At 45.7% G+C, this 17,618-nt stretch overlaps 1 non-coding gene across 1 annotated transcript; it reads left to right on the forward strand.

Annotated features, from left to right (window-relative positions):
- Positions 1-312: 312 nt before the first annotated feature.
- Positions 313-416, forward strand: LOC118594370. Its single transcript, XR_004946359.1, has one exon. It is a non-coding gene; the product is annotated as a U6 spliceosomal RNA (small nuclear RNA).
- The last annotated feature ends 17,202 nt before the right edge of the window (positions 417-17,618 follow it).

Genomic DNA, 17,618 nt, shown 5'->3' on the forward strand with positions numbered 1-17,618 from the left:
GTCTCCTACCAGGAGCAGATGGTGTCTTCGTCTATCTGGAAGAGTCTAAGCCTAGACAGCAGTTAAAACTGTAATTCACCAGCTGGGCGGTTGTGAGTTCGAGGCCAGCCAGAGCAAGATCCAGGAAAGGCACAAAGCTACACAAAGAAACCCTGTCTCGAAAAACCAAAAAAAAAAAAAAAAAAAAAGAAAAAGAAAGAAAGAAAGAAAGAGAAAACTAAATTATTAATGAAATGTAAACTGTCCATTATTTTCTAGTATAGACACTCAAAAATATTCATTAGATTGAGAAAGACAGAATTTCCATTTTCTGTGCTCACTTTGGCAGCACACAGAGTAAAATTGGACCGATACAGAGATTAGCTTGGTTCCTGCTCAAGGATGGCATGCACATTCATGAAGCCGTCCAGATTTTTATGTTGAGTGGGGGAAAAAATCTATTTTCAATAAAAGATTTTTATTTAATTAATTAGTTACAAACTAATTAGATTTTTAATTAATTAATTAGTTACAAACTAAGACTAAAAACAGGTACATATACATCAAAACAATTAGTAAACCATGAAAAGAGGGAGGAGAGGAAAGATGAGAAACCAGACTGAACCAAAGGACCCGCTGCTCAGGATCTGAGAGGGAGGCTGTGTTCACTTAGGGGAAATAGCTTGAGGGAGGGGATGAAAAGCAAAAGCTTTTTATTTATTTGGTTTTTTGAGGGTTTCTCTGGGTAGCCCTGGGTTTGTAGACTAGGCTGGCCTCGAACTCACAGAGATCCACCTGACTCTGCCTCCTAAGAGCTGGGATTAAAGGCGTGCACCACCACCGCCCAGCTATGCAAAAGCTTTTTAAATGGGAAGCCCGGCGTGGCCATTTGTTGTTTTCACTAAGTCTTTTGTTGTTTTGCACACTCTCAAAGGAAATAAAGTAACAACTCCCTTCAAAAATTATAGTTTCACATACTTGACCTCTGGCCCTCCTGGCATATCTGTACACATGTAAATGATGATGATATCAGCTTGTTCATATTTATAATAACTAAAGGTGGCCAAACATGAATTATCCGTGGTCTGCAGACCCCCAAACGGACCAATGAGTCTGTTATGTAATGATGTAGAGCTGATGTCCCAAGTACATTGGCTCAGTGGTTAGGCTCACTTAGTGCTGCAGCAGAGGACTCAGGTTGAATCCCAAGCACCCACATGGCATCTCACAACTAACTCCAGTCCCTGGGGATCTGACCCCCTCTTCCTGACTTCTGCGTGCATCAGGTGCACATGCCATATATATATATATATGTGTGTGTGTGTGTGTGTGTGTGTGTGTGTGTGTGTGTGTGTGTAGGCAAAATACTCAGACACGTAAATAAGAAAATTGGGCCGGGGGTGGTAGTGGTGGTGGTGGTGTGGGTGCACTGAGCATGATGGCACATACCTGTAATCACAGCACTTGAGATCTTGAGACAGGAGAACTGCTCTGAGTTTGAGGCTAGCCTGGGCTATAGGAAGAGTATCACGCTGACATATCAAAACTGTCAAAAACAAAACAAATACAGAAAATAAAGTATGCTATCATTTTCTGTTTAAAAAAAGAGATCACATTTCCTTGTGTATACATTAATACATATTAAGCACACCGAAGAATCAGTATCATTGGTTGAATATTGAGAAAATAAATAATTAGGTACAAGGAAATGGGGTAATTCTTGTCAATATATTGTCTATTTGAAAACAAAGTAAAAACTTAGGGGCCAAGCAGTGGTGGCAAATGTCTTCAATCCCAGCACTCACTTGGGAGGCCAAGGCCATAGGATCTCTGAGTTCAGGGTCAGCCTGGTCCACAGAGTGAGTTCCAGGACAGCCAGGTCTACACAGAGAAATCTGAGGGATGGGGGGCGGTAGTTGAGGTGGCACACTCCTACAATCCTAGCATTATTGGGGGTGGGGCAGTGGCAAGGGGACTAATTACATTCTAGACCAGCCAAGGCTACATAGCAAGACCCTGCTGTGGGATGTTCTATATGTCAAATGTGTTCCTCTGATTGGTTAATAAATAAAACACTGATTGGCCAGTAGCCACGCAGGAAGTATAGGTGGGACAAGCAGAGAAGAGAATTCTGGGAAGTGGAAGGCTGAGGCAGAGAGATGCTGCCATGACAAGTGAGATGTAAGATACCAGTAAGCCATGAGCCACGTGGCAACTTATAGATTAATAGAAATGGGTTAATTTAAGATATAAGAACAGCTAGCAAGAAGCCTGAGCCATTAGGCCAAACAGTTTAAATAATATAAGCATCTGTGTGTTTATTTTATAAGTGGGTTGTTGGACTGACAGGGCTTGGAGGGGGCTGGAGAGAAGGTCTCCAGATACAAGACCCTGTCTCAAAACAAACACAAAAAACAAAAACAATTAATGGGTTCCAAGACAGCCAGGGCTACACAGAGAAACCCTGTCTTGAAAAAAAAAACCAAAACAAAAAACAATGGTGCCAGCCACCATGGCTCAGCAGATAAAGCCACCTGTTGTCAATCCTAAAGATCTGGGTTGATCCCCAGGACCCACATGGTGGGAGGAAAGAATCAATTCTCACACATTGTCCTCTGATTGACACACAAGTGATCATATACCCAAACACACAAACACACATGAGCACAAAATGAACAAGAGCCTGGAGAAAGGACTCCGTAGTTAAGAGAGCACACTGCTCTCATAGAGAACTGCGTTTTGGTTCCCAGCACCCACAGGACGGCTCACAACTCCAACTCCAGGGAGTCTGATGCCTCTGGCCTCTGCAGGAATCTACATGCACATACTGTACCCCCAACACACATACATATAGTTAAAACTAGTCTTTAAAATAAAGAGACAAGTCTGGCGTGGTGGCGCATGCCTTTAACCCGAGTACTTGGGAGGCAGAGGCAGGCGGATCTCTGTGAGTTTGAGGCCAGCCTGATCTACAAAGCAAGTTCCAGAACAGCCAGGGTTGTCACACAGCAAAACCCTGAATTAAAAAACATAAATTAATTAATTAAAATAAAGAGATAAATAAATCAAATATAATTCATTAAACTCATTCAATCAATACAATTTCTGAAGATGCCAGTTATGTTAGGCCACGGCTGTATCATCATTCAGAAGGCAGAGAAAGAAGGATCTGGGCCGGGCGGTGGTGGCGCACGCCTGTAATCCCAGCACTCGAGAGGCAGAGGCAGGTGGATCTCTGTGAGTTAGAGGCCAGCCTACAGAGCTATTCCAGGACAGGCTCCAAAGCTAGAGAAACCCTGTCTTGAAAAACCAAAAAAAAAAAAAAAGAAAAGAAAAGAAAAGAAAGATCTTAGTTCTAGGCTAGCCTGCTCTACATAATGACACCCCCCTTTCAAACAAACAAACAAAAAATGCTGAAAATTATGAAGAAGAATAAAAATACCCCAACCAAAGCCCAATTGGAATCCCAATAAAATCTACAGTGCTTAGGGCATACATATCTCATCAGTGGAGACTGACTGATTTGTGTGGGCCATGGGCTGATCCTAACAGAACAAACAAGAAAATGTGCTATGTCCAACCGTGTCTTGGGACTGGATTAGAATGGACGCTGTTCAGCTGAACTGCTCTGTGGAGCTGGACTAGGAACCCAGGTAGTTCCTAACCACCTTTAAAATTTATTATTTTATTTATTTTATATGTATGCGTGTTTGCCTGCATGTATGTGTGCCATGTGCATGCCAATGTCTGCAGAAGTCAGAAGAGGGTGTCAGATCTCCTGAAACTGTAGTTACAGAGGGTTGTGAGCCTCTCTGTGAGCTGGGAGCCAAGCCCTGGTCCTCTGGAAGAGCAGCCAGTGCTCTTAATTGTTGAACCAACTTGTGAGACCAAAAGAGGAACAATATACCTTTCAGGTTAAGGGTTCTGTTTGCAGTTAAGACAATCAAGAATAGGTGCCTGTTCGTCCTGCTAGGATTAAGCTTTCTGATTGTAGTTAAAGAATAGGTTCCTGTTTGTCCTGAGTTAAGCCCTTGCAAGTTAGGATTTCTTTTTGCAATTATGAATAAGTTCCTGGGGCTGGAGAGATGGCTCAGAGGCTAAGAGCACTGGCTGCTCTTCTAGAAGACCTGGGTTCAATTCCCAGCACCCACATGGCAGTTCACAATTGTAATGACTATATTGTATATTCGCAGCTGGGGTCTCATCTGGCACCTTATTACGTCCTCAGCAGGCGACTGCATCCCAGCCAAAAAGCCGGGATGCACCTCTCTCGGTCTCTCTCTCTCTCTCTCTCTCTCTCTCTCTCTCTCTCTCTCTCTCTCTCTCTCCCCCCTCCCTCCCTCCCTCCCTCTCTCTTTCTTTTTGTCTGTTTTTCTTTCTCTCTTTTTGTTTTTTCAAGACACAGTTTGTCATGTAGTCCTGGCTGTCCTGGAACTTGCTCTGTAGACCAAGCTGGCTTTGAACTCACAGAGATCCACCTGCCTCTGCCTCTTGAGTGCAGATTAAAGGTGTGCACCATCACCACCACCAGGCTCCTAAAACCTTTGTCACTGTATACCTCCCCTAAGCAGCAGGGGTGGTGGCCGTATCTAGGGAGATATTAGAAATGCAAATTCCCCTGAAATCCATGTTTCTCAGAATTGGGGGTGGTGGGTCTGTTTAACCCCAGCACTCTGGAGGCAGAGGCAAGTGCAACTCTAGAATGTGAGTTCTAGGTCACTCTGGTTTACAAGATAAGTTCCAGGAGAGGAGAGTCACAAGCTACAACATAATGAGACCCTATCTCAAAATGTGAAGGCCTAGACTTGACTTTACAGGCTCTACCTTAGGGAAAGGGCCACCATCTCAGACCACCTGCTGTACTCAGTTCCAGGAAGGACCTGAGGAATGTGCCATGACTACTTGAACAGATACAGAGCAGTATCCTCCTGCAGACATCCTGTCTGCAGTTTATGGTCCTTGAAGCTATCTAGATAATCCTGCTGAGCAGTCCAGATAATCCTGTTCAGCAGGCTGTGGTTCCCCACCAAAAAGTCTAGTGGTTTCAAATGTGTCTTCGCGCCGAAAGTCTAGACTAATAGTTTAAAAAAAATCACCTTGTCCCATATCCCTTCTGCCCAATCCCAAATTGCCAATTCCCGGCTTGTGGTTTTTCCCTATGAAAACTCACTACACCTGGGCTCATGGCCGCCACCACATTTCCTTCCATCTGTCATGCAGTGGCCCAGGTTGAACCTAAATAAAAGGATCCTTATGTGCTTGCATCAGAAACCGGCTCCTTGGTGGTCTCTGGGGGTTTCTTGAAACGGGTACAACAAAACCAAAACCAAAAAAGAATTGTTTTGATGAGGAAAAGGAGAGAAAGATGAAGGAGAAACTGGGGTGTGGCTTAGAGGCAGAGTGCTGGCCTAGACAATGGAGGCTCTGGTTGTGTAGTCCCAGCCCTGCAGGAATGCAGAAAAAAGAGCGATAACTAACTAAAAGGAGCATGCTGGGAGTGTGTTCAAGGGGGCCCAGCCGAGAAACCACTGACATGACTGCTCCCATGATGTAAGGGGAAGGTTTTCATCGTGCACAAGAGCGAGAAAATAGACAGTGGCATCTGGAAGGGTCCATAGTGGAGAGAAAAGAAAGCAGACGGGACATGGCCAGGGCTATGCAGGAGGAGGGGAAATGGGAGGAGACAGGGAACAGAGAGAACACAGTGAGAACAGCAGGGGCAGGGGAACCCTGATTTTATTAAGAGAACAAACAGGGATCTGGGAGGAGGGAAGCCTAGGGAGTGTAGACTGAGGAAGCCTGGAGGCCAGCATGGCACAGGTGTATGTCAATGGAGCCCTGTGTCCCTTTGGCCTGAGGGAAGGGAAATGAATCCTTTTGTCAAATGGGAACTGGTTTCACAAGTTCCTGAGGAATGCTGGCTTTGATCTAACTTCCACAAATCCTTCTATAGTATCAGCTGAAATGGGCCTAGACTCACTCAATTTTTGGACTGAGTTAGTGAGCCTGCCCTTTTCAGGAGTGAAGAATGGGGTACCCTTTGGAGCTGGCAGTGAGCAACTACAGTCTATACATAGCCTTAGCTACTAGGGAGGCTGAGGCAGAAGGATCACTTGAGCCCAGGAGTTCAACAGCAGACTGGGTAATTGTCTTGAAACAGAACAAAATAACTGCTCTGGCCATATTTAGTGTTTTTTCCTGAGAGATATAAATGTTTGTGGGTTTTTTGTTTGTTTTTTGGTTTGTTTGTTTGTTTGTTTGTTTTTTTGGCAGGGTTTTCTCTCTATAGCCCTGGCTTTCCTGGAACTTGCTCTGTAGACCAGGCTAGCTAGCTTCAAACTCAGATCCGACTGCCTTTGCCTCTGAGTGCTGGGATTAAAGGCCTGCCTGCACCACCATCCCAGATTGGCTCCCCACCACCACCCCCTTCAGAGCTGAGGACCAAACCCAGGGCCTTGTAGGCAAGCATTCTACCACTGAGCTCAATCCCCAAACCCAAAACATGAAGGTAGATTTTGTTGTTGTTGTTGTTTGTTTGTTTGTTTGTTTGTTATTAGAGACAGGATTTCTCTGCTTAGTTTTGGTGCTTGTCCTGGAACTCACTCTGTAGCCCAGGCTGGCCTCAAAGTCACAGAGATCCGCCTGCCTCTGCCTCCCGAGTGCTGAGATTAAAGGCGTGCACCGCCACCGCCGGGCTTGTTTTTCTTAATTAAGCTACTAAAGGACTGTGCTGGCTGGTCTTGGGTCAACTTGACACACAAACTAGAGTCATCTGAAAGGTGGGAACCTTAACTGGGAAAATGCCTCCATAAAATGTGGCTGTAGGGCATTTTCTTAATGACTGATTGATGGGGAAGGGCCTAGTCCGTTGTAGGTGGTGCTATCCCTGGGCTGGTGGTCTCTGATTCTATAAGAAAGCAGACTGAGCAAACCATGGAGAGAGCGAGCCAGTAAGCAGCACCCCTCCGTGGCCTCTGCGTCAGCTCCTGCCTCAGGTTCTAGCCCTGCTTGAGTTCCCGTCCTGGCTTCCTCTAGTGATGGACTATGATCTGGAAGTGTAACCCTTTCCTCCCCAACTTGCTTTTAGTCATGGTGTTTCGTTGTAGCAATAGAAACCTTTACTAAGACGGGGACTTTTGCCCTTCTCCCACATTCATAGACATTTAAAAAGAAAACTCGGGGTTGGGGCTTTAGCTCAGAGGTTGAACTCAAACAAAGAAGAGAAAATGGAAGGGCAGAGGAAAGGGAAACAGATGAGGGGAGGCACTCCTCATCACCTCACTTCCACATTCTTCTTCTGGGCACAATATAGTAATGTTTCATTCTTTTCTTTAGGCTTTGTGAAATTTCCTTTTTTGTGTGCTTTCTTGTAGACTCCTCTATTTTCTGAAGTTCATAGACATTGAATCCTACTGTTCTGGGCCTTGCTTTCTCCTGAGAGAATCCACTATATCATGGGTGAAAAGAGATCCCAGCAGATGTTACCCTGCCAGAGTCAGGGATATCACTGTGCTTATATCACAGACATATTCGCTTATTTACGTATGTATGTGAGTGTGTGTGTGAGAGAGAGAGAGAGAAAGAAGGAGAGCAGGGAGAGGGGAGAGAAAAAAAGAGAGGGAGGGGAGAGAGGAGAGAAAGGGAGAGAGAGGAGAGGAGAGAAAGAGAGGAGAAAGGGAGGGAGGGAGAGAGAGGAAAGAGAGAAAGGAGAGAGAGAACTACATCATGCATGTGGAGACCAGAGAACAATGTTCAGGCACTGATCCTAGCCTTCTGCTGTGGTGAGCCTGGTGTCTCTAGTCCGCAGTACTGTGGAGTAACTGGCCCGGGAGCTTCTGGTATCCCCCATAGTGCTGCTGAGATCCCAGGCTTTTGGTCTGCTGTGGGGAGTTTGCCTATTGACTTTTCACAGCACCTCCTTGTCCAAAGCCTAGTGACAAGAAAATGAAAAAGAAACCAGGTCTGCCTCCCAGAGGCCAGAGATGTTCAAAGGCACTGGTTTGTGTTTTGTTTTTCTTAAAAATCAATCAGTAAACTTTATTGTTATTGTATGTATGAGTGTGCATGCTTGTGTGCCATGAAATATGTGTGGAGATCAGAGAATGATTTTTGTGGACGTGGCGCTCTCCTTGGAACATTATGTGGGTTCTTGGGTAGAATTCAAGCCAGACAACTGTTTTTATCTGTTGAGCTATCTCCCACCCCTACACATCCCTCTACCATCATGGGATGTGGTGGTTTCTTGTTATCCTTCTTCTCCTTTTTCATAACAATCCAATGAACACAGCTGCCTAGAAGCTGTGTTTGTGTGAAGGGCTCCACGGACTGTGGGGGACCAGCCCCCACTTTTATGACCAGGGTACTCTTTTTTTTTTTTAAGTATTATTTTATGTGTATAGTTTTATTTATTTGTTTATTATGTCTACAGTGCTCTATCTGCAAGTACACCTGCAGACCAGAAGAGGGTGCCAGATCTCATTACAGATGGTTGTGAGCCACCATGTGGTTGCTGGGAATTGAACTCAGGACCTCTGGAAGAGCAGCTAGTGCTCTTAACCTCTGAGCCATCTCTCCAGCCCCCAGACCAGGGTACTCTTGAGCAGGGAGAAGCGGGAAATATTTAGATAGAAAGAGATACCTAGACGAGGAGAGGAAAGACAGAAACACAGGATGGCTTCGGAAGGGCCTGGGTCAAAACCCACCAGGGTTTATTCAAACTTTATTCAAAAGGGCTTTTTATAACAATGCCCAGGGGCAAGGCAAAAAGACCTCCCCCTGCCGGATACAACCAAGTGTAGACCCTGCCAAACACCTGGTACCCAGGCCCGTGGTCCAATCATCCTCTTATGCAGTCCTGCTGGCTACAGCCACTAGGAAACCTTGGTGGGCTCCAACAAGTGACCTTTGAAGATGTGCCTCAAATTCTAGTCTAGCCACCAGGATGGAGAAGGACAAAAATTAAGGGAGGGGAGCATGAAAGAAAGAGAGAAGCTCCTCACCTCCACATCTAGCTGAAGCCTCTTATCTGTTGTGGAATAATCCTTTGATACACTGTGAAGGTGTTTTGCTCTCATTGGTTTAATAAAGAGTCAACTGGCCAATAGCTAGGTGGGAGAGCCAGACTGAGATAACTCTGAGAAAAAAGGGAGCAGAGTTGCCTACCACCCAGATGCAGAGGAAGCAGGAAATGAACATGCCATGGTGAAAAAAGGTACCACCACATGGTAGAGCACAGATTAAAAATATGGGTTAATTTAAGTTGAAAGAGCCAGTTAGTAACAAGCCTAAGCTATTGACTGAGCACTTATAATTAATAATAAGTCTCTGTGTCATTTACTTGGGAGCTGGTGGTCCTGAAGAAAACCTCCACCTACACTTACCTGCAACATAGCAAAATTTCCAGCACATTTGGTAAGTTATCTAAGTTGGGGTTCCTATTGCTGTGAAGAACACCATGACCACATCAACTCTTACAGAGGAAAACATTTAATTGAGGTGACTTACAGTTTTAGAGGTTTAGTCCATTATTGTCATGGCAGGACATGGTAGCATGCAGGCAGACATGGTGCTGGAGAAGGAGCTCAGAATCCTATATCATGATCCACAGGCAGCAGGAGACTGTGTGCCACATTGGGTGTAGCTTGAGCATAGGAGGCTTCAAAGCCCACCCCCACAGTGACACACTTCCTCCAACAAGGCCACATCTACTCCAATAAGGAAGGCCACAACTCCTAATAGTGCCACTCACTGTGAGCCAAGCATTCAAACACAAGAGTCTATGGGCGCTATACCTATGCAAATTCAAGCCACCACATTGTCCATGCATGATTGGATGGCCCCGTGCCTGTGTGCATTTGGGTGGGCAGCACAATTGGACTGAAAAAGAAAAGGACATGAAGGTAGGAGATAGAAGTGCTGGGGAGGGGGGTCTTGAGGAAAGTGGTGGGGTGGATATGGTCAGGAGAAACCGAACACATGAATAGAGTTTTTAATAGCAAAACAAGCAAAGGATACAACGGGGGGGGGGGGGGGGGGGGGGGGCAATTCCAGAGCAGTTACCACCTGTTCGAGCTCTCCCCTTCCAGCTCAAACCTGCAGTTTTCTAGGAATCTCCCATTTCCATCTGTGCCATACTCATTGTGCAACCCTGGTGGCTTCTGGATCATTCCATCCACGGATCTCTAGAGCCATCTCACTCATCTCTCTTATTGAAGGGAGAGAGGAGGGAGAAGGACGTGTTTAGCAATCTTCTGAGATGTCACCTGACAGTCACCAAAAGGGTTATACATCAAATGTTAAGATGATTGTTTTCTCTTTTATGGAGAAGCTGAAGTACCCTTGGGGCACATCTCACTCCCACCCTCACACACTTGGGAGACACACACACACACACACACACACACACACACACACACACTAAAAACATAAATAATAAAAATTTAGAAGCAGGCAATGGTGGCTTCACACCTTTAATCCCAGCACTGAGGAGGCAGAGGCAGGTGGATCTCTGTGTGTTCGAGGCCAGCCTGGTCTACAGAGCAGGTTCCAGGAGCCAGAACTACACAGAGAAACCCGTCTCGAAAAACAGCAACAGCAAAGTAACATGAAACAGTAGAGCCAGGTTTTTGTTTTTTGTTTGGGTTTGGTTTTTCAAGACAGTGTTTCTCTGAGTAGTCCCAGCTCTTCTGTAACTCACTCTGTAGATCAGGCTAGACTCCAACTCAGATCTGCCTGCCTCTGCTTCCGAGTGCTGGGAGTAAAAGCGTCCACCTCCATGTACGGCTGAGCTAGGTCATTTTAAATCAAGTCTATGGAAATTTATCTAGAGGGCAGGAGAGTTGACTCAGTGTTTAAGAGCAACAGCTATTCTGCTGAAGCACCCAGACTCGATTCTGAGCACCCACATGACAGCTCACAACAGTAGCTTCAGTTCAAGGGGATCTGAGACATAGGCATTGCAGGCAAAACACCCATACACGTAAACCTAAATAAAAATAAAACTTTAGCCAGGCGGTGGTGGCGCAGGCCTTTAATCCCAGCACTTGGGAGGCAGAGCCAGGTGGATCTCTGTGAGTTCCAGGCCAGCCTGGTCTACAGAGTGAGATCCAGGACAAGCACAAAAACTACACAGAGAAACCCTGTCTCGAAAATACAAAAACAAACAAACAAAACAAGAAAAAAACAAACAAAAACTTTAAAGTTTATCTAGAATTTAAGTGAGCAAATCCATTTCTTACTGCACATACAGTCTGTAGATAAAGACACAGTGCAGCTGGTTGTGGCAAGGACACATCTAAACTCCCTCCCTGCTCCGCAGAGGAGTAGGTAATCATGAGTATGGAGATCAGAGATAACCTGCAAGAGTTAGTTTTCTCCTACCGTGTGCGTCCTGGGCATTGAACTCAGTTATTGGGTTTGGTGGCGCGCACCTTTCCTTGCTGAGCCCTCTTATTGACCCCCAAACGCCATTTTCCATCTACGAGCAGAAGGAGCAACCATTGAATAATCTCTAAAAATAAAGAAGACTGTTGATACTCTATACTGCTGGAGGAAACAGATAAGGGCCATGTGTCTTTGCAGCCCTCCTCTTCTTCCTACTCATTCTACAGCTTTCTCGGAGTGATTGTGTGCAAAGGACTCGAGAGCTGGCACAGAATCAGCTGGTCTGTTCGCCCTAGGAGTAAAGGACGCAGAATGTCGTTCTTACACTTTTGGGTCAGATCTCACAGTTCAGAAGACTCATAGTGTCGCCTTTGCCTCCTTTTCACACTAACAGCTTTTGCTCGCCTTTTAGAATTCCCTTTCTATTGAGTTATTCAGGGCTTTCAATGTATTTTAGATACTAGTATGGTTGGTTTGCAAATATTTCCTCCTGTGTAGCTTGTCTTTTTATCTTTACTTTAGGGGACTCTTTCAAAGGCAAGGTACTTCCGCACAGGCCGCTGAGCTGCCGCAGCAGGCTGGGCGGTGGGTCCTTCCAGACACTAGCACGGTGCTCCGGGTTGGGAAGCGGAGGGGGTGGGGGCTGGGCAGGGGGGGGGGGGGGGTGCTGGGGGAAGCAGGAGGTGGACGAGAGGAAGGGTCGGAGGGTGGAGGAAGAACAGGAGAAAGGCGGCGAGAGAGAAGATCGGACCAGAGGACACCGGGGACAAATTCTGAAGCTGAGCCACCTTTCCCACAGCTCGGAAAGTGAAGCGGGCGGCGGCGGCGGCGGCGGCGGCGGCGGCGGCTTCTCAGGGGAGCCCACCTCTGCACCCCAGGAGCGCGGGAGGCACCGGCCCAGGGAGGGCGCTGATCTGGCCACACTGTTGTTCCCACCCCAAGCGTTCCCAATCCGCGTTCCGCTCAGGGGCTGCCTTTGTGGGGGTCCCGGTGCAGCTTAGTCCCCACCTTGCTGTGGGCCACGTGGCCAGCCTCTAATCCTTAGTTCTCAGCTGCAGCCCAGTCCTCCGTCCTTTGGGCCCCTGTCCCAGCTAGGCCGGCCCTTCTAGCCTGGTTGTGCCCCCACCGTTGAAGGACAGATGGAAGATACCAAACAGACAAGTGGCTTCTTGGGTGTCTTCTGGCCCCAGGCTCAGCGCCCAGCCCTGCTAGCTAGCCCCAGCTCCTTGCCCTTCTTCCAACTTGCATGTGGACGCAGAGAGGAGTTTGAGCTTTGCACACGTATCGGGGAGCGTGGCCCCTAGTGCTGTTCTGGCTGGCTATTCTCAGCACAAACCATGGCTGTGAGTTCTTCTCTGTGTGTCCCAGTTGCACAATCTGCCGACCTTTGGCGGGGGTGGTGTGTGTGTGTGTGTGTGTGTGTGTGTGTGTGTGTGTGTAGAGAAGAGGGACAAACAAGGTTTATCTTTTATTTTTAATTTCTGAAACTTTATTATAAAAACAGTTGAAAAAAATCACATACCAAACTTATCCAGACACAAAGACTGTACAACTCAATGAACTTCTATACAATTGGAGTAGACATTTTGAGCAGAAGCCGGGGAGCTTCACAGATTTTACATTTCACTATCAAATATATTTTTATACACTCATCTACCACCCAAAACAAAAACAACAACAAAATCACAGCGGAGTTAGAACTAGAAAAGCAATCGCCCTTATTATATCTTCTTTGTGGAACTTGTTCTTAATACTTGAATTTGTTTTTTTGTTTGTTGTTGTTGTTATTTTTGAGACAGGGTTTCTCTGTGTAGTTTTGGTGCCTGTCCTTGAACTTACTCAGTAGACCAGGCTGGCCTCTAACTCAGACATCTGTCTGCCTCTGCCTCCTGAGTGCTGGGATTAAAGGGATGTTCCACTAACCCCAGCTGCTTTGCTTTTTTTTTTTTAAGATTTGTTTATTTATTATGTATACAGAAGAGGGCACCAGATCTCATTACAGATGGTTGTGAGCCACCATGTGGTTGCTGGGAATTGAATTCAGGACCTCCAGAAGGGCAGTCAGTGCCTTTAACCTCTGAGCCATCTCTCCAGCCCTTGCTTTGCTTTTTAACAGTTGTTACCGGGGTCATCTTACCCACCTGGCAGAATTTTGTTTTCCTGATAAGAGCACAGAGGACGCCAGGCAGTGGTGGCACATGCCTTTAATCCCAGCATTTGGGAGGCAAAGGCAGGCAGATCTCTGTGAGTTCGAAGCTAGCCTGGACTACAGAGTGAGTTCCAGGAAAGGTGCAAAGCTACACAGAGAAACCCTGTCTCGAAAAACAAAACAAAACAACAAAACCCAAAGAGCACAGAGGACTTAATGGCAAACAGACTTAATGATGGTTGTGAGCCTGCTCTGCCCCGTATGAGCTGCCCGTGAGAGGTTTGTCTTTAGTATGGGAATCAGGGCCTATGTGGTGGTAAGTCTCCTTTGTGATGGCAATGGTCAGTCTTGGTGAACACACATTTACACCCTAGCTTCTAAATTTCCTTGATCTTTAGCAGGCCTGGTTAGCATGCTCCTTACCTTGGGGTATTTTGGAGGCTGGCCTCCACCTCAGAGATCCACCTGGCTCTGCCTCCTGAGTGCTGTGCCACCACCACTGCCCGGCTTTATTTAACTATCTCCATCTTTCACTGAAAACAAAACAAAAACAAACAAAACAAATCTTGGTTTGTTGTTTCTGCTTCAGTAAATTTCCAATGCTACTTTTTGCTTTTTGGATAGATCGCAAATACTATACATAGAAGCAAACGAAACCTTTGATTTTATAATGTTTTCTCTTTTGTTTTTATCACTTTTCTAATTTTATTTCTTTCCTTTCCTTCCTTCTTTTTTTAAGTCAGGGTCTCACTTTATAGCTACCCTGGAACTGGCTATGTAGACCAGACTGGATTTGAACTCACAGAGATCTTCACGTCTCCACTTCCTTAGTGCTAGGATTAAAGACGTGCACCACCACATCTGGTTCTGCTTTCCTTCTATTTAACATTTTAGAAAGTCATTCAAGGGCTAGAAGGCCATGCAGGTGAACCTTCCTGAATCAAAACCTGAGGACCAAGTTCAACACCCAGGATCCATGTGGTGGAAAAAGCACTAACTCCTACAGCTTCCCTTTGACCTCTACATATGGGATGTGGCTTCTTCCTCCTTCCCCAGATAAACACATGTTAAAAATGTAAACCAATTGCTTTACCTATTTATTTATTTAAAGCATTTTAAAATGTAATTATGGTATGTGTGTGTGTGTGGTATGTGGTGTGTGTGTATGTGTGTGTGTGTGTGTGATGTGGTGTGGGGTGGGTGGGTGGTGTGTGTGTGTGTGTGTGTGTGTGTGTGTGTGTGTGTAGGTGGGTGGTGTGGTGTGTGTGTGTGGTGTGATATGTATGTGGTGTGGTACGTGTGTGTGGTATGGTGTGGTGTGTGTGTGTGGTGTATGTGTGGTATGTGTGGTATGTGGTGTGTATGTGTGTGTGATATATGGTGTGTGTGTGATAGAGTATGTGTGTGTGTGTGTGTGGTGTGGTACATGTGTGTGTGTTCTGTGAAGATGGGCATGGATGTGGAGGTCGGAAGACAGCTTTCAGGAGTCTGTATGTGTCTTCCACCTTGTTGGGGCCAGGTCTCCTGGTTTCTCCAGCTGTGCACTCCAGCACAGCTGGCAGGTAGGCTGTTTCTGGCAATTCCCCTGTCTTGAGAAGTAGGACTGCTGGCATTACAGATGCATGTCACCACACCCAACTTTTAAAGTGTGTTCTGACCACCAGAACTCAGGTCCTCAGGCTTGCGCCCCCAGCGGAGCCATCTGGGCCCAGTTGTTTCCTCATTAGCAATAACACTAAATTCCTGGCAGGTCAGTGTTCTGTCCTCCCGGGACCCAGAATTCTACCTCTGTGAAAAAAGCATATTATCTCCTGACATTTACAACTGTTAGGTGATGTGACTGCACTGGCAAAGGAGCTGTGGTCGGTTGAATGTAACTGGCCCCCATAAGCTCATAGGAAGTGGCACTGTTGGGAGGTGTGGCCTTGTTGGAGGAAGTGTGTCACTGTGGGGGTGGGTTTTGAGGTTTCCTATGCTCAGGATACCTCCCGATGTCTTAGACCACTTCCTGTTACCTGCAAGATGTAGAACTCTGTTTCTTCTCCAGCACCATGTCTGCCTACATGCTGCCATGATCCACCATGATGACAATAGACATAACCTCTGAACTGTAATCGAACCACATCAATTAAGTGCTTTCCTTTATAAGAGTTGCCCTGGTCATGGTGTCTCTTCATGGCAAAAGAGACCCCAACTAAGACAGCAGTTAAAAACATAAAATTCGCCAGGCGGTGGTGGCGCATGCCTTTAATCTCAGTACTCAGGAGGCAGAGCCAGGTGGATCATTGTGAGTTTGAGACCAGACTGGTCTACTGAGTGGGATCCAGGACAGGCACCAAAACTACACAGAGGAACTCTGTCTTGGAAAGAAACAACAACAACAACAACAACAACAAAACAACAAACAAAAAACCCCACAAAATTCGAAAGGTGGTTGGTTATTTTTATTTTGGAGGTGGGTAGTAAGAGAATGGAGAATAACAAATGAGAATAACAAACGAGTTAAAATGTTTTACCATTAAAAAGAGGAGGGGATAATCACAGCTTAAACCTCTAAAATACATTTGACCTATGCACTGCTCACATAAAATATCATTGTTTTAAGGATATATAGGTTATGATGGTAAGTACCTATAATCCTGGTACACAGGAGGCTGAATCAGGATGATCACTAGTTCAGGACCATCCTGGGCTGCATAGGGAGATCAAAATCAGGTCACTGGGTTTGGCAGCAAGCCCCTTTACCCACTGAGCCATCTCATTGGCCCACAAACGCTTAGAAGTTATTGTGAAGACCACGACAGTGGATGCTACCTACTAATTGACTTCGGGAAACATTGCCTACATGCAAACAGAATCTGTCCTCTGCTATGATCCAACAACTGAATAATAAAGAGAGGTAGGCAGCAGAAGTAGCCATTCTAATCCAGCGTGGGTCTTTTCGGACAAATTACAGATTAAGACAGCAGCAGGTATCAGGCTGTGAGCTTATTAAGCAATACACTTTCATGTAGTAACTAGGTCTTAAAACAAAAGTTTATCACTTGATTACCCAAATGCTATTTTATTTATCTTTGCTTGCCTCTTATTTTACTTTATGTGATGGGTGGGTGTTCAACAGTGGCTGGCCTGGAACCTGCTATTACAGACCAAGCTGGTGTCAAACTCCCAGGGATCCACCTGCCTCTGCCTCCTGAGAGCTGAGACTAAAGGCGTGTGCTATGCACTTAATGTATGTTTGTATTCTCTTTATACACTAGTTTATGTAGCCCAGGGGGACCTTGAACTTGTAATTCTCCTGGTATAGCTTCCTGAAGGTGGGATCATGGGCCTGCAGCCTGGCTAAGAATCTATTTTTGTTTTTGTTAATCACTTGTAGTGTAACTGTTCTCACAAATTCCAAGATTGCTAAGGAGCATTTATAGCTAATTTTGAGAAGGCTAACTTCAGACTGTATTTAGAGACACTTATCTTAATGAAGAGTAAACATCTATGCAGATTTGTAAAACATTAAAATATATGTGTTATTTTCAGCTCATATGTTACTTGATGCTAGTTATATGGTGAGAACAGAAGACACACAGGATACGTTACAGGGTGACAGACACTTTGATTTTATTATCCTTATTTATTTATTTGATTGTTTGTATTTTGGCTACCCCTAAAATACTTCCTTTTAAGAGATTTAGAGCCGGGCGGTGGTGGCACATGCTTTTAATCCCAGCACTCAGGAGGCAGAGGCAGGTGAATCTCTGTGAGTTCGAGGCCAGCCTGGGCTACAGAGTGAGTTCCAAGACAGGTTCCAAAGCTACACAGAGAAACCCTGTCTCTAAACCCCTGCCCCGCCTGTCCCCCCCCCCCCCTCCCCCCGAAAAAAAAAAAAGATTTAGAAAGCTCCTTCGGGGCATCCAAGGGCAGCATAACCCTACAGAAAACATTCAGCTGGAAGGTGTGTTGACCCATCTCCACCTCAGGGAAAGTGAGCCTACACATTAAACAGTAACATTTCTGATTTAGTACTTTGAGTTTCTTAGATCAGGCAATTTGTTTTTCCCTAGCAACTTTGAAAGAGACCGTGAAGGCCAGTCTATTTTGCCTCACACACACA

This window comes from Onychomys torridus, chromosome 12, assembly GCF_903995425.1.
Source record: "Onychomys torridus chromosome 12, mOncTor1.1, whole genome shotgun sequence".
NCBI classification, from domain to species: domain Eukaryota; kingdom Metazoa; phylum Chordata; class Mammalia; order Rodentia; family Cricetidae; genus Onychomys; species Onychomys torridus.